Source organism: Lucilia sericata, unplaced genomic scaffold (genome assembly GCF_015586225.1).
Source record: "Lucilia sericata isolate MDLA Ls3-8-SP2 unplaced genomic scaffold, ASM1558622v1 Contig000379F_arrow, whole genome shotgun sequence".
NCBI lineage: Eukaryota > Metazoa > Arthropoda > Insecta > Diptera > Calliphoridae > Lucilia > Lucilia sericata.
The window spans coordinates 75001-81157 of NW_023994398.1; the positions used below are offsets into that span (position 1 = coordinate 75001).

The following is a 6157-nucleotide window of genomic DNA, read 5'->3' on the forward strand; positions in this document are numbered from 1 at the left end:
GGGAAAATATTAGATTTTTTTTAATTTGTCATCGATTACATTAAAATCTTAATTAACGTTCCGAAAAAATGCATTTCTGGAAAACATTAAAATTATTAAGAAGGTTTTTTATTTATATTGCTTTTAGGGTAGCAAAGCACACTGGGTATAGCTAGTTGTAACTAATTTGAAATTAATATATCAGACCACCATATTCCCGTAAAATTTTGCCAATCGTTGGTGTCTAGTGAAACATTAAATAATCACGCGATTATATTTGTATTCAAATTTTAAAAATGTTCCTAAAAAAATTCTCCTAAATTAAAATTAATTTGAACTAAATTCTTAAAATGTATATTTTACTAAAATTGTAGTTTATATAATCCAATTAAATATTGCACAAATCCCTGAATTTAGTTTAAAAATGAATATTTTCATATGAATTGTGCTAAATATTAAAAACTACTATATTTCAACTACTTAAACTTACAATTAAAATTATCAAAGTTTTAAACCTTAACATATACATATAGCAACGAATATAACAATGAACTAAATTCTAAACATCTAAATTATAACAAGTTAGTTTATTTCCATAAAAAAATTAAACTATACATGTAAACTTTTATATCCCATAAATTGAATTTACAAAAACAATTAGAATACTGTGTGCATTGCTATCGGTTGAAATATACCCAATAATTCCCACTATTTAATATGCAAACAAGCAAATAATTTACAAAAAACCCTATATCTAGCAAAACATCACATACTGGAGTAAGTTCGAGAGGCCTCATCGTGCTGCTGCAGAATGTAAGTGGTGAGTGAACAGTTTATTTTTTCTTTTGTTATATTTTTGTAAAAGCTTGATCTTGTTTTAATCAATTGTTTTATGTTTATTTGCATATTATTTTGATATATTGTTTCGTGCTTTGAAAATATGAGCAATAAAATATTATTTTTTTGGAATAAAAACATAAAGAATAATTAGCGAATATTATAAAAAGTAACAATGTACAGTGAATGTTAAAATTGTAACAAGAAATATAGATATGTATATCTATCTTTTTATTGCTCCTATTATTCAATGCATTTTAATTACATACATACTTAAATTTAAAATCGTGGCGGAAAATAATAATTGATCGCTCTGCAATTTTGCTTACTAAGAATAATTATTTTTCTAATGTTTAACTATTAGAACTATCGATTAAGACATATTTCTCCTATGTATTTAAAATATAAACCAGATATTTTTGTAAACTTAACAATCTTTGAAATATTTTGAAGGAATAAACAAGGTATTCAATATGAATCTTTAAATCAATAACTAGAATTTCTCGTGTGATGGTATAAGGCTAAAAGGTAGTTATTTCGTTCTGGGGTTTTAGATAACATTGACGTCACTAAAACCAAAGGTAGGGCGGGTCATGAGACGTTTGTCTTCATAACATCTTGAAAACATAAAAGGAAATTATCGGCAATGATGACCATTAGCAGCACTAAATACTAAACTAGGGGAGTCTATAATAATATTTATGTTTCAGGGAATTTTGTGTGGTTTTACGGAAGACAGGTGGACACGAACCCCCCAACGACTGCTTGCTAGTGACTTAAATGGCTCCCATTAGTCCTTCCCATTAGTATTTCCCAACAAACAGTTTACTTTGTATAAGAAAATACACATAAAATTAATCATCTTGTTTGCTTATGATACTTTGTTCTTTTAATAATTAAATACACGTAAACCCCTGTATATTACATAAATTGGCGCCCAACGTGGGGCTACGAATTGTTCAGAATAAAACTATAAATATTTAAATTCGAAAAATCGCTATACTTCTGTTTAGTCAGTGTATATTATACTGAACTTTCTGCTCCTAAATATTTTTGGAAAACATCTCAAAAAATAGAAAGCTAAAATTTTATGTTTCCTTGTTTTCTCTCGCAGTCAAATAAGTTTAAGTCCTTTTGGATTTTAACAATTTGGCTTTTGACCGAATTGTTAACCAAAAGTTTAATTTACACTCCTTTTGATTGCATGGAAAATAATTAGGTATAAAAATTTACTTTCTTTAGATTTTAATGTATATTTTAAACATACATTGATAAGATATCAATATAAGGACTTCCGTTCGAATTTTGATATCAAGGAGGAAATCCGTAATAGGAAAATGAAGCCAGGAGAAAAGTTTGAAACCTTTTATGAATCAGTTTGTATAATGTTAGATCGTTTAGAAACCCCAATACCGGAAACAGAATTAGTTGAAATATTAACTAGGAATTTGCGTTCGGATATTCCTCACGAGCTCCTGTACGTGCCGATATATTCCATAGCCCATCTCAGAAAACTCGTCCAGATGAGAGAGAATTTGCTGGGAGATGAATATTTTAGAAAAAACTTGCCCCAAAAACCACCACAACAATACTATCCACGTCGTAATATTGCCGAATTAGAAGTTCCAGAAGAAATCCCTTTCGAAGCCACTAATCCAATCTGTAGATGCCATAAGAACAGGCCCTGTCATAAGAACATGTTGGAATTGTGGAGAAACATGTCACCATTGGGAAGACTGTTTAAAGGAGAGGAAGGTGTTTTGCTACGGATGCGGAGAAAAAATACATACAAACCACAATGTTTACGTTGTTCTAATAGGAAAGTTGCTAGTTCAAAAAACTTAAATTAAACGAAACTGATTCTGTCTTGACAAAATCCCCAATTCTCTGTACTAATAAAACCAAAAATGAAGTAAAATTTCAACCAAAAATTTTAACCAGTTCTAATAATTTACTAATACGCTCTGATAACTTGCCCTATGATAGAATTTTATACCCTATTCGTCCGTATCATGAAAGATTGAATGAATATAAGAGAAAGCGTGAAGAAATATTTAATGTAGATACTCTGACTACATGTCAATTTAAATTACCAAAAAGGTCGACTTTACGTCTCCGAAACTATTACAAAAATAGAAAACAAACTTCAAAATTTGTTATTTCGTCTATTGTACATAGTTATAGACAAAAGATATTATGCTAAAGTTAGTTTTCTCAATTTTATTGAATATGGTCTCTTGGATACCGGGGCCAATGTTTCGTGCATTGGTTCTGATCTCGCAACCTCTGATTTTTCAAAATTCGCTGATTTTTCCCCAATTAAGACAATTGTAAGAACCGCCGACGGTACTGTACAAAGAACCTTGGTACTTTAGATGTCGATATTAGTTTCAAAAACCAAACTAATAGATTAAAAATTTTAATTTTTCCTTCTCTGTCTCAACGATTGATATTAGGTTTAGATTTCTGGAAGTCGTTCAAACTTGCGGCAGATATGTTTGAATCTGCAATAGTGTCAGATACGTCCGTCCGCTTTTCATTGTCCGAAAATCCGTCAGTTTTGTCCGAGATTAGCAAAACGTCCGATTTGTCTGAAAATAAGTCCGAATTTTTTTATTTTTATTGTTTGATATCTGAAGCAATCTTTATTTGCGTATTTATTTTTCTTCAGGTTTGCTAAATACAAATGTCAGATTACACTTGCCGCAATAATGGCGATCTTCGTGAGCTGCCATAAAAACACCTGCTCCACAATTTTCCCCGGGACACTCACGACGTAGACGGTGAATTTTTCCATTTTCATCAACATTATAATATATTTAGAACAGTGTTTCATTTTTTTGGGAATAGAGTAATTCTTCTTCTTGCGCTTTTTTGCACCACCACGAAGACGCAATACTAAGTGCAGAATGGATTCCTTTTCAATATTGTAATCCGAGAGGGTACGACCATCTTCCAATTGTTTTCCAGCGAAAATCACACGTTGTTGATCTGGTGGAATTTCTTCTTTGTCCTGAATCTTGGCTTTGACATTTTCAATAGTGTCCGACGGCTCGACCTCAAGAGTAATGGTCTTACCCGTTAGGGTTTTGACAAAAATCTGCATTCTAGCTTTGCCTTTCACTGTCACGCTACACGATGTAAAAAGGAATTGTCCGAAAATAGTCAAAAGTCTCAAATAATAGACAAACATCAGTATCCACTAACTCCAAGCCAAAAACAGCAATTAGATGCATTTATTAATTTATTTCCAAACTTTGAAAAGGATGGTTTAGGTAAAACTAGCTTAATAAAGCACGAAATCGATGTTGGATGTGCTAAGCCCATCAAATAAAAGTTTTACCCAGTCTCTCCCGCTGTGGAAAGACTTATGTTCCAAGAAATTGATAGGATGTTGGCCTTAGGTGTGATAGAAGAATCTTCTTCACCATGGAGTTCCCCAATGAGGTTAGTTTTAAAACCTAATAAAGTCAGACTGTGCTTGGATGCCAGAAAAGTAAACTTATTAACTAAAAAAGATGCTTATCTGCTACCCAATATTGAAGGGATATTTTCACGACTTCCGAAAGCAAACCTGATATCAAAGTTAGATCTTAAGGGTGCTTACTGGCAGATCGGCCTAACCGATGAAGCCAAACCCATTACTGCCTTTACTGTACCGGGGCGACCCTTGTATCAGTTCAAGCTCATGCCATTTGGCCTCTGCACGGCTCCTCAGACAATGAGTCGATTAATGGACCAAATAATTCCCCCTGATTTAAAATATAGCGTTTTCGGTTGTCTTGATGACCTAATAATAGTATCGGAAGATTTCTCGTCGCATTTGTCTACTTTGGTAAGAATAGCAGAGCAATTTCGTAAGGCCAATTTGACATTAAACGTCACAAAAAGTTCCTTCTGTGTTACTGAGGTAAAATACTTAGGGTATGTTATCGGTTGTGGAGGTATTAAAACGGATCCGGAGAAAATAAATTCAATTCTTAAATGGCCTGTCCCTAAGAATATCAAACAGGTTCACGGTTTCCTCGGTCTCGCAGGCTGGTACCGCCGATTCATCGAAAACTTCTCCACCGTAGTATTTCCAATCACAGAAGTATTGTCAACGAAACGTAAATTCCAATGGACTGAAAGCGCTCAGACTGCCTTTGACACTATTAAAACTATGTTAACAACAGCTCCCGTTTTGTCCACCCCATATTTCTCTCAGAAATTCTACCTACATTGTGATGCCAGTGACTATGACATTGGCGCTGTTCTATTTCAACTAGATTAAGAAGCATGTGAAAAACCCATCGCGTACATGTCCAAAAAAATAAATACAGCACAAAGGAATTATAGCGTCACTGAACGCGAATGTTTAGCTGCGGTTGAAGCCATACAAAAGTTCCGCTGTTACCTAGAGTTACAGGAATTCGAGGTAATCACGGACAATTCGTCGTTAGTTTGGCTCATAAAACAACCCAATTTAAGTGGCAGGTTAGCACGCTGGGTTTTCAAACTTCAGTCGTATAAATTCTCAATCAGTCATCGAAAAGGAAAAGACAACGTAGTCCCAGATGAACTAAGTAGAATGTATGCTGAAGAAGTTGCTTCCATAGAATTGGCAGAAGAAGAAATTGATTTGAATTCCTCACATTTTGAAGACAAGATTTAAAGACCAAAATCTTAGGAAATGAAGCCCAATACCCGGATATAAAAATCTTGGAAAAGTACGTGTATATCCGAACCGAACACCCTACAGGAAAGTATAGTCGGGCGTGGCCGACCATATGATACCCTACACCAGTTATGAATATTAAATGTGATTTATTTTTCATAATAAAGCATTTATCTTCAATATTCCCTTGTTCCGATATATTTAAGCAATTTATGGATGAAAAACTAATTTTCTGAAAGAGGCTTTATATGGGGCTAGGGGCAAATATGGACCAAGCCCGATAACATTTTGTGAATATATTTATATTTACATAATATTTTATTGTGCTCAATTTCATCGCGATATTTGTGTTTATAAGTTAATTTGGGACATTCTAGGGTCAAATGGGGCCCAATCTTTATGAAATTTGGCAGGGCATCAAGACTTCTATAAAACTTAGTTGTGCCGTATTTTATCGATATATCTGTATATTTAACATAATTATGAGCTCAGAAGCCCTTTTCGGGGGGTTCTGTTCTATGGGGGCTAGGTGAAATAATGGACAGATTTTAACCATTTTCAATAGGCTTCGTCAAATAAAACGTGCGTGCCAAATTTCATCCAATTATCTTGAAAATTGCGACCTGTACCTTGCGCACAAGGTTTACATGGACAGACAGCCAGCCAGAGGACGGACGGACATAG

The 6157-nt window shown here is 33.7% G+C and overlaps 1 pseudogene; it reads right to left on the reverse strand.

Annotated features, from left to right (window-relative positions):
- Positions 1–3432: 3432 nt before the first annotated feature.
- Positions 3433–3958, reverse strand: LOC119604290 (annotated as a pseudogene).
- Positions 3959–6157: the final 2199 nt, after the last annotated feature.